General features: G+C 35.0%; 1 protein-coding gene across 7 annotated transcripts in view; it reads left to right on the forward strand.

Moving 5' to 3' along the window:
• Window positions 1–21,224, forward strand: part of LOC128991302 (LIM domain only protein 7) — a 108,922-nt gene that overhangs the window by 44,739 nt on the left and 42,959 nt on the right. For 5 of the 7 annotated variants that reach the window (XM_054414087.1, XM_054414092.1, XM_054414093.1 and 2 more), the window contains one exon: window positions 15,270–15,296. The gene's annotated coding sequence lies outside the window, so the exon portion shown is untranslated. Of the gene's footprint in view, window positions 1–10,092; window positions 10,171–15,269; window positions 15,301–21,224 lie in introns of those variants that run through there. The other 2 variants (XM_054414089.1, XM_054414090.1) reach the window with 2 other exon arrangements.

Genomic DNA, 21,224 nt, shown 5'->3' on the forward strand with positions numbered 1-21,224 from the left:
GTTTCACTTTATCATTTTATGCATCGTGCGAAAATATGTGCACACCGAGTTAGGTTATCGTCTTATTCTTAACATATTAGGTTGTTAATCGATTTATTTATCTGGAATGAAAGTCATAGGATCAGAGATACAGTAAGTGGATTCAGTATTACTGTAAGATAATTCTGTAGCAATTGTCAAAGGCAATGCTAGTACAATAGTTGATCTCCGTCCATTTAGCTCGATAACTCGAGTAAATATTGTCCGATGATTCAATTTGGTACGCACTTGTAAAACTACGTTTATTATAGTCCAAACTCGATATAATAACTAATACAATGAAAAAAAAAAAATTTCCAACTATCCCACGTATTTTGAAATTTCTACACAACATAGCTTGACACATTGTTCTCTTTTGCCTTACAATTTTATTGTAAGGCAATCGAAAGAATTTGTCATCCAAAGTAAGGACTATGAGAATTAAATAAGACGTGTATAGCTTGTGTACGTCAAATTAAAATCTCATCTTTTCAATTTCTTCAAACGTGATACCGGTAGATAACCTTAAAATCATAGCTGTCGTTATATTCTTGAATCAGTTAAGGATAAAATGTTGAATTTTTAGAAACCATTCTTTGCACTTCAGCGGACTTGTCACTCTTGAGGTAATTACATAGGTTGTAACGTTGTAACCCACATTTCTGCGTCACGTCAACAGGTACTGATATCGAGGGCGATATCGGACTTCATGAAATCCTTCTGACGGGATTTTCTCGCCTCGATTACGCCCGGTTTTATTGAAATGATAAGACAGAAATATCCGTGACTTGCATCTTCGGCTAATGGTTTTGTCAGATTTCAACTTCACTCGAGTCGTGAGAGGCCTTAAAAGTACATTTGTGGAATCTTAACAGACCACTTACCTAGGTTGAATCCAGGATTTACTGAATATTTGATGGGTGCCTTGTAAACAGTCTTCTATGTGAACTATGTATAGCATTCAGTTGTAGTGGAGAGAGTCAGAAATTGTAATGATTTCAATTCGCAAGAGATGAATAGCGAGTTGTAAAATTGGGTCAAGAATGTGGTTCCATTTAGTTCAAAGAGGCTTAAAATCGTAAAAGTTTTCTTAAATTGTTTTTATACATAATTCAAGCGATTTATTTTAGTCAAATATGATAGATATAATCGAGAAATAGATATTTTATTGCCTTGGTTAAGTTTAGCCAGTTTTAGTTAATTTTGCAACAGTGTTTTTTTTCACATATCAAAAGTTAACCGTGCCAAACCAAAAGAACAATTTGTTGTAAACTGAAGCACAGAGAAAGTGTAACTTCAATAGCACGCCTATAAGATGTTCTATTGTATGTTATGTACCGTTTGACAACAGAGTTGATCGTATCACGTTGTTAACATTAATAGAAAATGAGACTAGTTTCTGTATCTGGGGGAGCGAGCTGGTCTAGTGGTTAGAGTGTGGGAGTACGGTTTCAGAGGTCCTGGGTTCAAATCCTGCCAAATCACCAATGGATTTTATCAATTTTTAAAAGTGATAATAACGCTACCCCAAGGTCTAGCCTGAAGTAATGCGAAAAACGATTCCGGGCTAGAACCTAGCGTCGTAGAACAAAAAAAGTTTCTGTATCTAGTTCATGTACCTATAGTATTAGCAGTAATAACGAGTACATGTCTTTTTATGAGAAGTGTAGGTTGACGACTATTAGCTATAGCGTTTAATGGTCCTAATATCGTTTATGTCATTGCTATGTAGTTTTTGTTTGTTTTGTTGTTATAATTATCTAACTGTAATTTTAACATCGCTATAAAATTTACAGAGCTTTTAGAAAGTTCAAAGAAATGCAGGAATCTTCTGTAAACTAGCGAATATAGATACAGCGCAATGGAAATGTTCAAACACTTTTCCCCACGACTCTTATTTCCAACTTTACAACTGCTTTATCATTCAAGGAGTGTGAAGGTCTATTGACGTGCCATAAGACCGCCTATGACGACAGCTCTAGAGATAAACATGATGCAAATTCATAAGCAGCAGATAATATGCATGAGACCGGAGCCTGTTGTCGCACCCGTCTCTCTTTGGTACACAGACCCACTTACTACAATTCTGGGAGTTTATGGTAATATTCTTTCGTCTGTTTTACACGATTCGTATTTAAATTACTGCTACGTATTTTGTGAACGTATCCGTTGTGTGTGAATGTGTAAGGAATAACAAATCTATATTGTGTCATGTATGTTGTAAATTCTGGCATAGGATCCGTAGGAAACAGGTTTAAAAAACTTAGATAATTGTTAATATTAAAACGGTTGTTAAGATTATATACTAGTATACATTACACGTTTGTCGGTTGAGTTTGAAACTGCTAAACGTCCGTTGCCGAGTTTAAACCTGGTTTAAACTCGCAAATGACCACATGCTTGTTAACCAATCAACGACTTCAACGGTTTCTGTGACAATCTTACTTCACTTGTACTTGTGCCTGCCTTCAACGTCAACGTCTTCTGTTGTTTGGTTGTTGATTCGTGCGAACTGCTTTTACTTTTTTTTTATTTGCCAACATTGTTCTTTATTTGTCATTTAAGGTAAGATTTTGTTTTATTCTTGTTATCTGCTGTTATTTTATGTCTGTGATCCGCTAGGTGTAAATTAAGCTATAGAGAACGAGTTTTATGTTGTGTTTTTACTCAAATTTGAATTTATTCGGAATTTTTTTATATTTTAAAATATTTTTGTAGATTTATTTATAAAAATGTAGACTGTAGAGTAGTAATTGGTTCTTTTTTGAGCGGAAAACGATTTAAATCAGTAGGCCTAAGTGTTAATAGTCGGATGCTAGTACAGTTTTGGTCAACCGATGTTCTCGTTTGGTAATTTCAAGAAATTCAGCAACAAATCGGCTTACCTAATTTTCGTCTTTCAATGTAATGTTATTTTTAACACATTCACTACTATAGGTACCACATTCCTGTGCGTGTGTAGTACTGACACCTGGTAGCGAACGGAACATGTAGTACTAAAACGATATAGCCTAGTCGAAATTATATGAAAATCGTTGGAATATATAAAACATGATTAGTGGACTTAACTGTTGTTAGAAACTTATGACGGAATACAATATTATTCAACCCCATAACTTAATCTCAGTTTCGAAAAAGCTGCCAAGAGTGTAGGAGTTACAAGTGAAATCGCAAACAAATTCACTCAGCAATGTAATAATTTGCCCCGCTGTTTGCCGGCGATTCGCCAACAGAATGGCATGTTTAGGTCTACGGCAGTATCAATTACACTATGTTGTAAACACATTAGTTTACTTGTCAAGGAATATTTCCGTTCCAATACATTATTTTTAAGTCGCCAAAATGTAAACTTGTCTGTGCAAATTACGACGATTTGTAACATGTATGGTAAATATTAGTGGGCTGTTTCATGGTCGTACGATGTGTTGAATTTATCGTAAAAAAAGTGTAATTCTTCATGTAAGCCTTCATATAAATTAAAGTGTTAGTGGTAACATGGTGTTTGGAAAAACATGCTTCTACTGGTTTAAACCTTAATTTCAACCGAGTCGAATTTTCTTCTTAAGAGTGTATAAACCTAACTATACATTTTTTTGTATTTTAATGTGCTTTGTAGACGAAGAAAATTTTAGCTTTTGCAATGAAAATGAATTCAAAATTCCTACGTTTAGTCATAATTAGTATTTTAGTATTTTATTTGTTTTGTATTCGTAGTCTATTAACCACTAGGACACATAATTAAGTATTCATTACATTCATTATATTTATTTATATTAGGATATTTTACAAATGCTAGATATTGTAAAAATAAATAATTCAAGTTGGAGTGATGTAATGGAAAATTCAACTTTTTGCTAAATTCAATATTGTAAAAAAACATACAGAATAATCTCTATCGAGAACCAAAAATACCCTTCTATTATTTAAAGGTAAAGAGTTGTAAATATAAGTTGTAAAGTATTTAAGAGTTGTTCTCTTAATCTGTTAAGAGACGATAACCATAATTGCCTAGTCTGACTTAACGCGTTCTTTAAAAAAAAGGCTCATCTTTGCTGTGATCTTGTGAAACTTGTTAGATGACGTGTTATTGCCATCTACTCCCCATTAGGGGGATTCTGTCTTAATTCATGGGCCTAATAGTTATGATACGAGTACGATCACCATAACAAATGTTAGGTTTTGTGTCATACTAAGCATTAGGGCAAGTCTTCAATTATTCGCAGCAGTGCTTCCATGATTATTTTTATCCTAGCCGACAAGAACTGTGTAGCTTTCGACCTTACTCGGCATTCACTCCAGTTTCCTTCTTTGTGAGTGAAATGACTTTCTCTAGAAATAGCGCGGTTAAACGAAAGGTCGTCGAATTTATCCAAGTGTCGAGCTGTCCGTGTGTACAAGTCCAGCGCTCGGCCAATGTAAATAAACCAGTGATTGGGACAGTGGTGGTTTGGCACACTACTGCTACTATGTGTGTGTGTGTTGTGTAAACGTGTGTGAGTGTTTAGACCATACTGCGGGGACATTGACTGCGCGTTGTCTGCCTCAGTGCCTCACTTCTGGGGTCCCGAGACTTTACGTAAGGCCCCAGAGACAGGTTAGGTTAGGTTTGTAGACTTTCACTTACACAATAGCATGTTTTATGTATCAGTAGCAGATCTAGTTGTAACTGCTTCCCGCCAAATCCACAACTTCATTACGCACGCGTCTCACGTTCCCGCGCTTCTTCCCACAATCACCTGTGGCTGCGTCGGCTGCTGTAATGATAGAGTCGGAGTAAATTTATTCAGTGGGATCGGTTATTAGAGCGGATTAATAGTTCGGAATTTCGGAGCCCGTCAGTAATAATTGGATTAGGGGGATTTGTTTTTGGCTCAAAACGTGTTTAGTCTACAATAATCGTTTGCCTATTTTAGACAAAGGTTTTGTTTACCTTGTTGTTCGTTTATGTTTAGCTTGCGATACCGATGAGTGCGTCTATATATATTATTGAGCTCTGTTAAATACAACTAAGAACACCATAAAAGGAAAACATACTGTAAACTATAGCATCGTTTGCGCTTTTGTCATCAGATTAATGAAGAAATCGAGTGAAATCGATTTTGAGAACAGCATGCTCTGTGATAACTCAAACAAGTTTTATTTGAATAAAAACTTGGCTACAGCTGGTCCATATAAATGGGATATTAACTTCAGGTTAAAGAAGCCAATGGTTTTTCTGAACAACCACTATCCAGATTCGAGTTAAATAATTAAAAGACATTGTTCCATAAAATATACTTTATTGCTACACTCTCAATCCAGATTTTACACCCTTCTCGCGACTGAACTGCTCAAAATGCAATGATTAATTAGTTATATATTATGAGAAAATATATATATTAAAATATATATACATTTTCACTTAAAGATTTATTTGCCAATCTCAAACCTTGGCTAATCCAATATTGTGACAATTATTTACCTGAACAATTTCGCAAACGCAGTTACCTGACGAGAAATTTTAGTTCTTTGGTGTCTATGCCTGACGGTTATGTTTTTGTGATCTCCGACATCACAGACTATACACCAATAATGTAGTCTGGCCGATATGTGAATTACGTTTTACGCTGAATCTATCAGTTGAACACATAATTAAACGTGATATTTAACAGAATATTCGCCTCGTCATTGACATGCCAATCAAGATCGACGTTACTTCAGAATCTGATCTGCAAAAACAAGGTCAACTTTTTGCTCAAATGCCACATCGAGCATTGCGTCAACCTGATGAATATTCAATTGCAAATCGAGGGTTTGTGGAATTGGTATTGAATTTACTCAGTGTTAATAACACCCCCGCTTTTGTGGTAGCAAACATTCCATTCTCACGATAATGAAGATTCTTAAGCACAAGACAACTATTTATTTTTGGGAGTCGAAGAGAACCCAGTACATTAGAGCATAATTAGGTAGACGACTCCTCTCCAAGTCACTTTATATTTGGCTTTCGATATATCTAGTCGTCCCAATCTCATGCTAAAGCTAGTTCTAGTTAAGTTTTAAGATAAAAATCGAACGCGAGACACAGAACGAGTACTTTGATTAATCGACAATTGAATTGAACCAAACTTAAAGGTGTTTGCAATGTATATGTACCTATGCGGTTTACGATCACCATAATATATCAAGTGCTGTCAAAATAATAATCAAAAACGAACTACATCAAGTTAAGGGGTTAAATAATTTCTATGGAGTGGTCCATTCCAATACGAATGTTCAGTTTGAATATACAATTGGTTACTCAGCTGGCCCATATAGATAGGATGAATGACCCAAAATCCAATAGTCAACACTGTTAACGCACTGAGCTCACAATCTAAATGGGGAAAGTTTCTAATAAAATTCGTACAAACTTTAGTAGAAACATACATAACGTCTACCTCAACTTAACCTTACCCAACCTATATATATATATTTTTTTTTTAAATACAATGTCTTGTATCGTCTCTTATGATTCACAATACACACCTATGATGATCATATTATGACGCAACTACAGTCGCCCCGAGACGCTCGCGGCTATAAGCACACCAACAACACACCTCACATATGACGCCGATACCCGTCAAGCCTCGGGCCTTATCATTCCCGCCTTTACTGCACCATTGTCCCGCCAAAATTATATAACGGTTGTAAACAGTCCGCCACGCCGCGAGCCGACGTTACGCAACGTGCGTTATGCTTTTATGGGTTTATTTTGCCAGCGGTTTACCCGGATGAGATACAGATTTGTAATTTTTCGAGGTGTTAACCCTACGCTCTGCGTTATGTAAATGGTGCACATGTAACATGTGTGGATGGTAGAACAGACTCGATGATTTTAGTTGGAATATGAATCGTTGTGTAAAGAGGTTAAAAATGTTAATTGTTTCTCACTAATGCTAATGCTCACGGTTGGTTCTTTATGTCTTCGTATTTTGAAGTGTATCCTATTTTATCAATGTTATCTATAAACCTTGGTTAAGTTTTTGGATTTTTTTCAACAGCTAATTTAGTCGTAGAAATGTTTGTTATGTGTTCCTTTGAATATTTTAAATATGTAGGAATTTTATGTTTTAAATTACTCTCAGAACCCAGCCGTTCAACACATTTTACTGAATTTATCCTCTAAATTTTTAATCAATAAATCAGCTACCTACTTACTAAGACAATCGTCTAAACTGTCTGGGTATACGAGTAAGTCATAGCGCTAGCCTTCAAATCTGATGGTTGTTGGTTCGACATCAATTATAGCATTTCCCAATTAACATGCTTTTCGACAAATGTTCTAATTAAATTGGTATAAGACTATGGTTTGAATAGTGACCTAAAAAGCTTTAATGCTACTGTCTTGGTACTGTATAGAACATGATGTGTACACTAATCAAAGCAAAACTACGTACAGTAGAACCTCTTTAATCCGAACTAATTGGGACCAGGGGTAGTTCGGTCTATTGAATAGTTCGGATTACAGAACATATTGTTGTTTTTACATAACAATAGCTAAAACATGCCTAAAATTTATCAAAATTATTTTGGGAAAAGTAAAAAAATGTTTTCAAAGTAAAATAAAGTGTTTATTTAATACAGTAGTAAACATGGTGAATAAACAGTACTGTAAATTAAATACAGTATACAATAAAAATTGCTGTACTGTGTATAGAGTACAGCATTGAGGGGTTCGGATTAGTGGACGTTCGGATTACGGGGGTTCGGATTAAAGAGGTTCTACTGTACTACCAAATTTCCTTTGTCTTCCGATCTGAAAATCTTTACACATTTTATTCCATTCTACACGGAGATGCGCACTTGGCCCTTATCGCAAAAAACACAACTCAAAACAAGATTTGTAAGAGCCCCGAGTGAGCCGCCTGAAGACTTAACGATGTCGTTATCATAAACATCAAACTTATAGTTTAATTTATTTACGTTTATCGCCTTCGCACTGCCCGAGGAACCTTCTTACGCATTTACTCTCTCGTAACTCATCCAACATTAACTCACTGTAACATATCACACTGTTGAGTACCCCGGTATTAGTCAGAACATTAAAAGTTACAGACACGAAAATAACCCAAAATCCCGCCTTGAGTGGGAGCCAGGGCCACAACGGCTAATCATGTTCTATATTAGTGTGAGTGTTCATTTGTCGTGGGTCGAGGAACGACTGTGGGGTGAGTTATATAAAGACTGCTGTGGTTGCCGTGGTGCAGATGCTTGATGTTTTGTCAAAGGTTCAAAGAATCGTTCGTTCGTAAGTGGGATAATTTGGGGTCGGTTTATGTAAATGCTGTGTTTGGGCGTGAGTACTTTTTGACTTGAACTGGACAAAACTCCGGATTTTTATGATCCCAAGACTGACACTGTACTGCCACTTGACATTTCAGCAAGGTACGTAGGTATACAAAAAAGTTACTAATTCGATGCCCAAGCGAAATAATTTTGGATATACATATAACCTGATCTAATCTTAACCTAACTTTACCTAACACGAAAGTAGACACTTACGTATTGTACGGATCCTAAAAGGTTGAGTCGACGAAAAAGAAGAATTTGTGGGTAGAAGAATATTTCTCAATATTATAATTTCCCAGGCACATTAATTAGCGTTGCTAAATTTCGTGATCGCTCTTACTTTCGAGGGTACGATTTCTAGACTTTTTCAAAGCCGATAAGTTTTGTAAAAGTTATCGATGCCAAGGCACATTTTAAACAGTTGAACCCTTTCCACCAACAAAAACTATGCACTTCATTGCCCAAATAGTTTATGTTCATAATAAATGTATTACAAATGTGTGATTTTTTACAAAATGTTCACTACCACCTCCAAAGAAATAGCCTATAGTGTGTGCTACCTTTGACTCCAATGATGGTGCTTAGAATGGTGCTACGCAACTAAGGGCATAATTATGTTATTGCGTAACCGTATGATTTGGCGTTACTGCAAATAAATTAAATCGTGGGCGTTTCCATTTCTGTTCATAAAGATAATCGTTGTAGATTAGATTTACAGATAGAGTTCTGTGTAATTTGTAAACATAACATTCACATGTAAAGGTCAGGTTGAGTTTGTTTTGCCGGTTTAAAATGTTTCATTAATTGATTAATGTTTATAGGATTGTTGGTGAGATCTTTTAAACTTGTCTTGGAATTTAGTTTGGCTCGAGTTCCAGTTTGCAAGTGTTTTATTTGTGTTGTTTGTAATTTCTGATTAAAAAAAAACAGTTTCGGTCATTCAAAACTAATCATAGAATCAAACCATTTATACAACACTCAAACCTAAACTTGGTTTGATATACTTCAAATAATCGTTGGCATTGAATTTCATGATTTATAACCAATGTCACTGTTTATGTGTAAGCGATTCGCCTATCCATCAAAATCAGTACTTCCATGCGCAGCTGGTATAGTGTTAGAACCATCGTTAGAGCGCAGTACTTTGGAGTCCAGGGTTCAATTCTCACCAATCACCGGTGGTTGTAGCTTTGCCAAGACCTGCGAAAGCTCCATCAAGAAAACAAACAATTGACTTTTCTGTGAATTCATTGCCATTATATTTCCAGGTCGAAATAATGTTATAGTTATTTCCATATTAGGTTGGGTTAGGGTAAAGTTAGGTCAAAACCAAGTCATAGCATCAAACTTCAAATGTAACTTCAAATGTGTTCATTGTAAATAATTATATAAATAGCAGTAACGAATTAACGGATAAGATCCCGAATAAGGATGAATCCCTCCTAGAAGGGTGATTTAAAACGATATTGAAGAATTCCCCCCAATGATAGCCATGCGAAAATATCAGTACATGTACGCATAATCAGTACGGTGCCACCATGAATTACAAATATACTAGAGCAACAAAATAGCGGACCCCCCCCATGTGCGGGCTATCACCGATGATCAGGTCAAGGTCACTCGTGTGTTATCAGCAGCTGCAGACTGTTATCAGAAGGTGAAGGTCACCGCGCGGTGCAGCAGTAGCAGTTGTCCCCTGCACCAGAATACCCGTGCTATTCTTGGTCTTGTGCGCGCCGCCGCGTTCAGTCTACAGTTGGTAAACTGCGGTATACAACAGTGGTGCTAGTGCTTCGGACACTCTCACATCAACTATCTCTCTCGCTCCTGTTGGACTTTGTGAGCGTTTTTACGGATTGGTAAACTATTTTGCTTTATGTCACAACTATGTTGTTGTTATTGTAGTTTGTTTTGTTTTTAAAGTTTAGTAAGTAGGGTTTATATTTGTATATGGCCTCCACCTTAATAGTCAATGCCTCTACTCACAATTTTTGTTAATGGCATTATTTTGATATTTTTTTGTAAAGTTTTTACGTGATTTTTTAAAATTTGGAATCGTTTTGGGCAACTGCATTTTAGTTTTTGAGCCTCAAGCTCTGCGCTAGTGTGTTTATGATTTAATGTTTTATGATACCTGTCTTTAAGTCGGAACGATCCGTTGTCCAGACAAAACACAATATGTTATCTTTACCATTTTTGTTAATAATGACGATCCAAGGGTCAAAAAATTATTATAATGCGCTATAAACCTTTGTTAATAAAATTAAAATTCAATAGTCGCCACTTTTTTGTTCGTTATTTCGTTGTTAATTACACTCGTTCACTCGTTATTAATTTCTAAATTGATTTATCTGTTATTAAATTTGTATCAACATATGTGTTTTTTCATTTTATTTATTGATTGGTAGAAGACCCTTTTACATGCAAGCAAAATGTATTAAAATCCATATTTTTTTGCCCCTGAGCTGATCTTGTGACTAAATCAATAAATTGTATCAATAAATTTATTGATTTAGTAAAATGTATTACACAATGACATGACTTCGATTTCCTCATTCAAATGCAGCTGTAGTCTACATTCTTTTGTTTTAGTAATTGTCGCTTTAATCACTATGGTTAATTGCCTTAATTGCTTTTCAAACAATTGACTCTTTCACGAACGGTGTTGATCTCGTTTTTCAAACTCATCACGTACGTTTCTTGGTGTATATAAGTTGTGTTAAATATGTTTAATCTTTTGATATAGCCTAATGTGTTATTATTTTTTATCGAAACTAAGCTATCGATCACGAACTAGCTCAACGGTTGGTGTAGTTTTTTTAAATGTTAAGTCGTATTTTAGTTTTCTGTAATCATAATTATTGTCATAATAGGTTGACAAAGTATATGTTTTTTTTTCTTATTCGTGATGATTTTTCTGATGATTGTATTACTGAGCTCGACTGGTAACTTAATAAAGATTATTATGATATTATAGTGAACCATTGAATGATTGCATCTTTATCAAATACACTGACGGTCAAAATGCAAAAATTGTTGATCACACGAAAAAACAGCAGCCGCAGTCATCACGATGTTGTTTAGTACAGGAATACTTTACAAATGTCACCTTTCGATTAAATTCAACCAGATTAAAGTCGGTGAGAGAGGAAAACTGGGGCTATTTAAAGAAAGGTGGAATGTAAATTATTTAAAACTGCTGTAAAATGTTCTGGCTTTGCATTTGTTTACCAAATAATGCGACTGCTTTACCTGACGGACTACTCCAATGACTGTTAATTTGAATTTCATCATGGAACCATTTTTTTTGTTTGTACCCGTAAACCTCTCTCTCGGTTATAATCACTTTCATACATATTGCTCTGCAGCGCCGGTTTTCTCGTTCTTAGGTTGGCAATAGTGTTAGTTTGAGCGGCTAATGTGGCCATTACTGCAGACGACAATCTTGTTAGCACCCGCCCGCTTGTTTTATAACCAGATAAATTATCCTTTATGCGTTGACAACGCTGTAACTGCAACGCTGCAACGCACCCACTGTACCACTGTAGCGATGTAATTTGTGTAGATTGTACAATTGTGCCTTTCTCTTTGTATTTACATGTGGAATTCCAAGAAAATAAGGAGTGTAGGTACAATTCAACAAAGGGGGTACTCGTGTGTGGATGGCTAATTGAAGAATAACTAAGAAATAAAGAAGGGGAAATGTTTTCGATAGTGTAGATTGTAGAAACTTGTTTGTATTGTTATTCTAATGAAGAAGTGAATTTGTTCGGCTTTATAGTAGTAGTAGAATGCAAGTATTACTCCTACCTTTAACTATTTATACAACTTCTACTTAATGTTTTGTCCATTGTTCTGTATTGTAAATGTCACACAATAGTTATTTGTGTAACTAGTGGTTTGCACTCGCGTTACACATTATATTTTTGCTACATTTACTATAAAGCACCTAAATAATTAATCTTTCAAACACTGAGCAGTAGGCCTACGTTTTTAGATTCTTAAGGTTAAATCCAAACATTGAACCAAAAGGGAACCCCTGCACCAGCTGATCGTAGTCGTAATATCTTGAAGTTTTGTTAACTTATTTTCTAGCGTACACGTATTACGTGCCTAATAAAAGCACGCTGTTTTGTGTTGTTTGGTTGGAAAACTGGAGTGTGTCAAAAGTAAGTAAATGCAGCAATTAGCAACGTTCTGTGCTATAATCAGTGCATGTGATTACCTCAATCAGTCTTAGAACAGATTCTTTTAACGGTTTATATTCTATGTTCGCCGATCTCAATTCACTCAATATGTCGTTTTCTTGCGTGAAACGACGCAACATTTATTGAGACATCCAGCATGCCTCATCCTCCGTGCGTCACTCCGGTTGCGTCTTTTGTAACGTTTTAATCGCTTGCAATTACAACGCAACTGTTTTGTCATAATGAGGTGAACACGTCTGTGAGTATGATACGTGGAAGGTAAATAGGCAAAGCAATGATTCTTAATGTCAAGGTCGGATTAGCATTACGTACGATGCTACAATGAAGCTGTTAACCTAGAGGAAAAGTTAAAAATAACCGTAAACGCAAGCTGCATTTTGTACCGGTTCAGTGGTTTTGCAAGGTCGTGTGGCTGTTAACATTAAAAGGGGCGCAGTTCTTTATGGTTATACAGTTCAGTTTTAGAGTTCTCATATTTGTGTTTTATTGCTTTCTTACTGCTTGTGTTTCGAGAAAACTGTTTCATGGTTGGTCTTATCAACGTTATAGTGTTTAAATTGTGGCAACCCTGGATTTACTTTTAATCGCAGGAATAGTGTCAGATACTGTTGTTGATTTACCTGTTCTATGAAGACAGTTAGGTTTTTGCCAAAACATGACTATCTCAATTTACATAAAAACTATGGTTTCTTAACAGATCAGTATAAAACCTCTTGAGATAGAAGCTTTAAAAAGTAGTGGTATTCGATTTCTTTGATTTATATTTTATCACTTGAAATAAACCCCCTTAATTTTGTAAGTAATCAAGCATATTGAATAATTTAGCAATCGCTTTTTCCGTCGTTCCTTTCCATGGGTTATGACCACACAAACGGTTGGTCCTTTTGGATCTTAAAGAGTATAGGTCCTAGAATGACTGCTCATAACAGAACAAATAGTCCCATTGGAAGCTAGCTAGATTAAGGTACGTAATATTGTTCAAATGTGCCAAATCATAACTTAATTTGACAGTACAAAATACTTTAAACAACACTTGTAATAAAATATTTACACTTATACTGTTTACTCACAAGACGGTAAATACATAATATAAAAGATGGTAAGTGGTTTGATTCGCCTATATTATAGGCCTGATGATGATTGGATTGTAGGCCTACAATTGAAATCGATCACCACGTACCATCTTTTATGTGTATTTACCGTCTTGTAAGTCAACAGTGTACGTGTAGATATATTACTGTATTACAAGTGTTATTTGACGTATTTTTTGTTCTTTCAGGTAATTTAATAACGCGTACGATGCTGATCCAGAAGTTATAATTTTATTAGGTTGGCTCTAGATAGCTTTTTAGGATCGCATACCGTAGCCAAATCTTTACTTCGTAGTTTTTCATTTTATTGCTTATTAGAAAAATGCAAATTTATCCCTCCACAAAAATTTAAATAGTTGAGTAACTAAAGTGAATTTAATGCTCACCTAGTAATCTTTTGCCTGTTCAACCCTGTCAAGTAGGTGGCTTTAGATCAAAACTGAACCCAGTGGTTGTGCTTTCTATTGTCCTGATCCAAATTTTAACAGTGATGGGCATCATAAATAGTTCCCAGATTCAGAACTAATCCCGATTGCAGCGCAGTGGTCCAAGGCAGCGATCTCGTCTGTCGTCGCAGTCGTAGACACGGAGATCGTAAAGTGTGCGTTTATATTTCTGCATCTGATTCATCAGAGCTCCAGGACTAAATCTGCCTCACTAATCTTGTGCACATCCTCTATAAGCCACCGACGACCGCAGTGTTTTGTGGGTAATCTCCGTTCTAAATCCAGTCTCCCGAGTCGTTACATTCGCCATGTCGCATAATACAACCTTTGTGTTTTATTTCGTAACTGGGGAATAGTTTTGTGCTATTTTAAGGTGACAAGGATTGTCGGATGAGGAATGCACAATTGGGTTGAGAATAGTTTTGGTTGACGTAGTTATTGCAATATTTTCTCTCAACCTCGTTGTTTGAGGAAGGTTGGCGCCAACGTAGGGATTATAATTGCATGATTGTGTTTTGGGGAAGTATTGATATATTCAAAAGTTGTATCAAATATACACATTGATCATGATGATGAAATTTCCAAAATACACCTGATGATTGATTACTCTTGCCGTGTTAAAGGTAGCGTCTTGAGTTTTACCTTTTCCATTTGCATTGTACGAAACTAGTCTAATATGGTCACCTATATGCAGCGAGCTGATATACAGTTGCATCTTAAAACATTGTTAATTATATCAACCACAAAGGGAAACATATTGAACACCATAGCATTTCTTGTCTTCATAAACCATCGTATGGAAACTTGGAACTTAGGTTTTTAGTGGCTCTTTGAACAATTCAATCTCTCTTTCAGTAAAGTTTCAATGACAATATCTGGTAATTAAGATAGGGTATTTACTTAAATATTATAAATCCATAGTTTTACTATATTTTTGCCTGCGTTAGTGTGCGTTAGATCCACAATCTCAAACATTTCGTTTTTGAACCTGGAGGTACCCACAGCCCACAGATGTTGGAAAGCAGTTGACGTAGAAAAACACTACAAACCATTATGCCTACCATCCCGAATCTTCTGATGACTTCGATGTTTATACAAGTTTCTTTTAGTGTATATAGAACATGTAAACGTGTAATTTTCAGTTGGACGCAAATGTTATACCTTGAATAATAATAGTTTTTCTTTTGTTTCAGGGTGCAACAACACAATTTTATCTTCAAGTAAGTACGTTTCCAATATTTCTCTTTTGAAATGTTTGCAAAAACAGATAATGATTTTGAAACAGATGCCATTTAATGATATTATATTTTTTAGTAGAAAGGGTTTTTGGTAGAATTTAGTTTTTAATTTGGGGCTTTGAAATTGGTAACAATTTTATCAGCGTATAAAATATTGTTAAGTTATATATTGTGAAGTTATATATTGTAAATATTGTGAAGTTAGTTGTAGAGCTAATATTGTGAAGATTCTTCGATAAAGATTGCGTGCGATAATCTCTTTCGATTGTTGATAAAGTAAAAATTCAAATGTAAATCACTAGTTGCAAACTTAACTCAAGGAGTGTATAAAACCCCTTATCATGTGCTATCAAATGATAAACAAAACCAATTCAATTTGTAATGTTCTTATTTGTGTTTTGCAATTGTTTAACTGAATCTTTTTCCATCATAGTATGTTATCTAAAATTCTACACTTCTACAACATTGTCATGTATATAGTTTGTTACTCACAACTTCTGCTACAACCTCATTCGGTCGCTGAAATTCGTTCACCTGCCTCCAGCCGTAGTCAAACCCCGTTGACCCAATAACCGAAGGTGCTCACCATCACCATGTGAAGGTCGCGATCAGCCTCGGATACAATAGGTTGTAATGAGGTTGTGGACAATCTGCGCTAATTCTCCCCTTCTCTCCAAGGATGTGTTACAGTTTACTACGTCACTGGAGTGATGGATGCGAGAATAATCGTGTGTTTGGTAACAGTGGTGTAAACATGTCGTAAAACCCGTCAAGGAATGTCATCATCTATGTACCGTATATAGAGACGTCTTTGTGAATATGTTAAGCAATCGGTTGTAAAATGTGGTTTCGTTTTTCGATGGGAGTTTATTTTGTGGTGTTTTCCTTTTTCAAAATACTGTATGTATATAATTAACGCAATAGGGGAGCGAGCTGGTGTAGTGGTAGGAGTTCAAATTCTACCACGTGATAATCACTCCCTTTAGACCTAGCCTGAAGTAGGCTAATGTGAATATTTAATTCCGGGCTAGAAACATTGTAAACGAGATATGACTACAGTGTAGTGATGTAAAATTCCCAGGAATTTAATATCGAGGAAATATTCCCAGGGAATATTGCCGGGAATATTCCCAAAATTCATAAATTCCCGGGAATTTATTTTTAATTAGCAATGTAGGTTTAAAAACTGTTACTTATTAGTTAAAAGCCATAATTATAAGGTTAAATCAACCACAAAAACTGAAATATATTATAATACAAAGTTTTAATTCAAATAAAAAACTGGGAATTTATAATTTTATAAGCTAAATTGCTCAAATCGGTCACTGTGGTAGTTCCTTTGAAATAAAACACAAACAACCTAAGTTCAAAAATTTTTGATTTAATACAACTAGTGTACCTGTTGCTCAAATTCAAGATATTGCTAAGTATTACAAGCGTTATTTTTAAATGAATAACAGTCATAATTTAGGCCTATGATGACTTTAAAAGATTCAACTCAAAGATTATGGATATACTCAAGATCTACATAATAGATCGATATAAGCAACATTTCTTGTAAATATCTTATAATTTTTCAAAAGCTGATCTTGTTTTTTAGTGTTTTCTACAAATACACTAAATACACAAATACACTATGAGTTGTGTACTCATAGCCGCATTAGGTTGTCCATAATAGGCCTAACGATTATAAATTAGCCTATCTCCATTTCTTCTCCTTGGTGGTGTTCTATGACTTTCCTATGTTTCCATAGTTTGCAAATCGGCTCTTTCAATTATTACTAAAAAATGCAGCAACAGTGTTATTCAGTTTTCTTTTAGCGAACTTCCCTATATAGGGAAGTAGCTAATAACGTAGGTGGCACGGTAAGTAGTACCTGAGGCTGGGACCGATATACTTTTTCATTTTGATGTCCCTAGAGACCAAAAACACCATTCGTTCAAATTTGTATATATGTAAATGGTATATATACATAGCGTATATATGGCGGACATGTATACACAGACATAGGTATATACGTCCGTAAACGCGATAACTTGAGTAATTTTTTTCCGATTTTGATGAAATTTGGTTTGAGGATGTATGGCGGGATAAACTTGAATGCACCAGCATGATCGGACCATGGGAACAGGGTTTTACGGGGAGGTTTTATGGGGTAAAAAATGGTTTTTCTAATTTTTGACTTTTAAAACACAAAATTTCCCAGTTTATCTCTAGACCATTTTAAAGAGCTTAAAAAACAAATAATTTAGTATACCAAGAAGTGTTTTTGTTTGGTTACAGAAAAAATTCAAAAAATTTAAAATTCTCATGTTATTCTTCAATTTATTACATATTCGCTTTTCGTTTTCGTATTTTTTTTTAAAGTTTCCTAGTCACTGTCACTTTTTATGCCCATTAAATTTCCTTCGTCCTTCTCGTCATCTACATCTCGAAATCCACAAAAATCGTCTTCATTGTTACTTAACAAGTCAATCTCATCCTCATTCCCTTCTTTGATCTCAAGGATGTCTTCATTTTCTTCCTGTCCTGTTTCCTCTGGGTTGCCTTCTGCTTGCTTACTCTCTCTTGGAGGTTGTGCATTCAAGAGTTTCCAGTTGTAAGAAAGAACTGTCAGTTTTGCTGCTCGCTCAGATGAAAGTCTGTTTCTTTTCTTGGAATGCAATAATTAAAATCCATTCAGTTTCATAAATTCCAACTTGTTTTTAAAGGAAATTCATATATGGAATTACAACTCTTAGATTTAAATGTATAATTTACTAAAGGTAACATAGTTTTTAATGTTCTTTAACCGTCAATATGTGGTAAAACGTTCAGAATTTTAAAATTTTCATAAATTCCCAAATTTTGGGAATATTCCCAGTTCTGGGCCAAAGAAATATTCCCGGCAATATTCCCATTTTATAAGTTCCCTCCCACTGGGAATATTCCCATCCCACATCACTACTACAGTGACATAAATTAAATCTTACTACAACACACAATAAAGATGATCTCACCCTCTGTGAGACATCAGAACATTTTGAGTAGGCTTAGATATTGCTAAACAATCTGTTATTAGGTTAACTTTTTTATCTAAGCTTGAAATGTTTAATTTTTTGTTATTGTGCAAGTATAATGAATTTACTTAACGTAATAATTAGGAAAACAGCATGCAGGTTACAAATTACACAGTTTGCATGATTGAACCAATATTTAACTCTTTCCTGAAATCACTTACGTTGAATACAGGGTGCCAACATCATAGTGGACATTAGAACAGAGTCCTGTTATAGACGAGATAAGACACCCTTCAAATACAAATAAGACTATGAAAGGTCACTTATTTCAAACCTATTCCCGTTTTGGGATGTTCCCCAGACTTTAAATACAATATTTTCCAATATGCTTTGGGGGATATAAATGCATCTCCATGGCTAAGAATGTGCTATATTGAATTTGCTTTGTTTGTCTTTTGTCAAACTCTTGTTTGTCATAAACATTTCGGGGGGGATAGCAGTATAACCATTTCAACTTCACACCCAGTCGCAAAGCATAGGCGAATCTTAGTTCATAGTAATCTTACAAAGTCAAGAATACTTATGAATTTTCCAACTGAAAATGTTCTCTCAAGGTGGGTCACTGGTCAGGTATGGCTTCACGAGTTTACAGATTCAATCATACTCTGAATAGCAATCACTTGCCTTATTTGATCAGTGATAAACCAATCGTATCCGTGTTGCTATTTACATATATTGGTCATAACCTTTCTTGTAGATTGTTCTTAACTCGTTCAGACTTTCAACTTTGCCCTTGACTATGATAAATGTGTATTTGGTCGTTGCTGAGAAATGAACACGTTGTATTGGTAATCAATTGAAGTTGTAGCAATATTTTGTTTGATAATGTCATAATTAATTAATGCACAGTCGTAGATAAGTACCACTACTTGAGGGCCAGTACTTGCAACGTAATAATCAGCCGTTTTATTTATACGTTTATTTTCCAGTTTAAACATCAAGTGTGTCCTAACCTAAATGATTGCTTGCGTCTGCTAGCTCTTCGGTCCAGCCGGGCATTTGTTTGTTTTTATTGCACAGCTAAACAGTTTGTATGCTTTTGAAATACAAAAATTGGCACAGCTCAACATGCATTTGTGGATAGCTAATGGAAAATCATCGTGAATTACTCGTCCAAAAACATTACACTAGTATACAATATACATCATGGCAAAGAACTGTGTACTTGTTCACAACAACTCATCAATTCCTTTTTGTAATCAACGCAAATGATCATGTCGTGCCATCATGATATGAGCTGTACTACATGAAGATTGAAAGTACGAGAGAGAGAGTTAAGTGATGCAATGTTTAACATAACTCGGTCGTAAGTTATGTTATGGGTTGGTTTGATGACTCCATAGCTCGACCCTTCGTCACGGAGTTACGCTACACATACGCTCTACGCTCTACGTTTAATTTAATATTACTTACGCCTTTCCCCAGAGATCATCACGCTGTGGCTTATGTAAACACTGATACATCACTTCCCACGCTGGTTCATATAGCTCTACTGTTGAATTCTTAAATCAAATCAAATCAAATCAAAAATTCTTTATTCATATTGTATGTACATACATGAATAGTGTCAGACTATAACTAATTTGTATGCATTTTGATTTCGATTTACAGAAAAGTAAGAACCGCATACAGTTTCATTTTTTTATTGTTTTCCATCAGAGCACCTCAACCTTATTTATTTAGTCGTTTTTACATTGAAAAAACTCTTCAAATGAATAATAACTCGTTTGCAACAGATGATTCTTAACTAGTTTTTTGAAATTATTTTGGTTTATTTTACTTTTTAATTTTGTAGGATGATGGTTTAAAAATTTTGATCCCATAAAGGTTCCCTTTTTTTCAAAGAAGCTGAGGTTATGTTTTGATAAATTTATATCATTCTTATTTCTAGTGTCATATGAATGGACATTTTTTCTAATTTCCAAATTGTGTAGTTGATTTTTGACACACATAATACATTCTACTATATACTGATCATAGACAGTCAAAATATGTAGTTTTGAAAATTTATCCTTCACAGTTATTCGTTTGTCCAAGTATAACATGATTCTTATAGCTTTTTTTTGGAGTTTCAGAACTGTATCTAAATTTTGTTTAGACGTTCCTCCATAGATTGCCAGACCATAAGACAGATGGGAATGTATATGCGCAAAATATATTGATTTTAGGGTGTCCAGGCTACATAATAGTGACATACGCCTCAAAACATATAACCCTGAAGAAATTTTTTGTGTTATGAATTGTGTATGATAATCCCATTTAAAATATGTGTCTACGTAAAGCCCTAAAAATTTAGTATGCTTTAGATTTTCTATTTTTTCGTTTCCAACCAGGATGTTTGGTTCTATTGTTTCTTTTCTTTGTGAGGCTGAAAAAACGATTTGGTTGGTTTTTTGACAGTTTAAAAAAAGTTTATTTTTAAGAAAATATGATTGAACTTTACTCAAATTTTCATTACAGGCCAGTTCAAGATTTTGGTAATTTTTAGCTGAAATAATTAGGTTTGAATCGTCTGCGTACAATAGTAACTGGCTTTTGGCTTCTATGTTTGATTTTAAAATTGAGGGCATTCCACGGACATAGCAGAGAAATAATAATGGTCCTAAAATAGATCCCTGAGGAACTCCATGTTTAATTTTTAATGTTTGTGATTTATTTTTTACGACTTGGTTTCCTTTTTTTGAAACTATTTCAACATACTGAGATCTATCGGAGAGGTATGATCTAAACCATTTTAAAGGAACATCTGGCAGGCCCAAAACTTTAAGCTTCTTAAGTAGTATTTCATGAGACACGCTGTCAAATGCTTTTGACAAATCCATGAAGACACTGGCTACCTTATCCCCCTTG

This window comes from Macrosteles quadrilineatus, unplaced genomic scaffold, assembly GCF_028750875.1.
Source record: "Macrosteles quadrilineatus isolate MER2022 unplaced genomic scaffold, UCM_ALF_1.0 Scaffold_4__1_contigs__length_99947679, whole genome shotgun sequence".
Lineage (NCBI taxonomy): Eukaryota > Metazoa > Arthropoda > Insecta > Hemiptera > Cicadellidae > Macrosteles > Macrosteles quadrilineatus.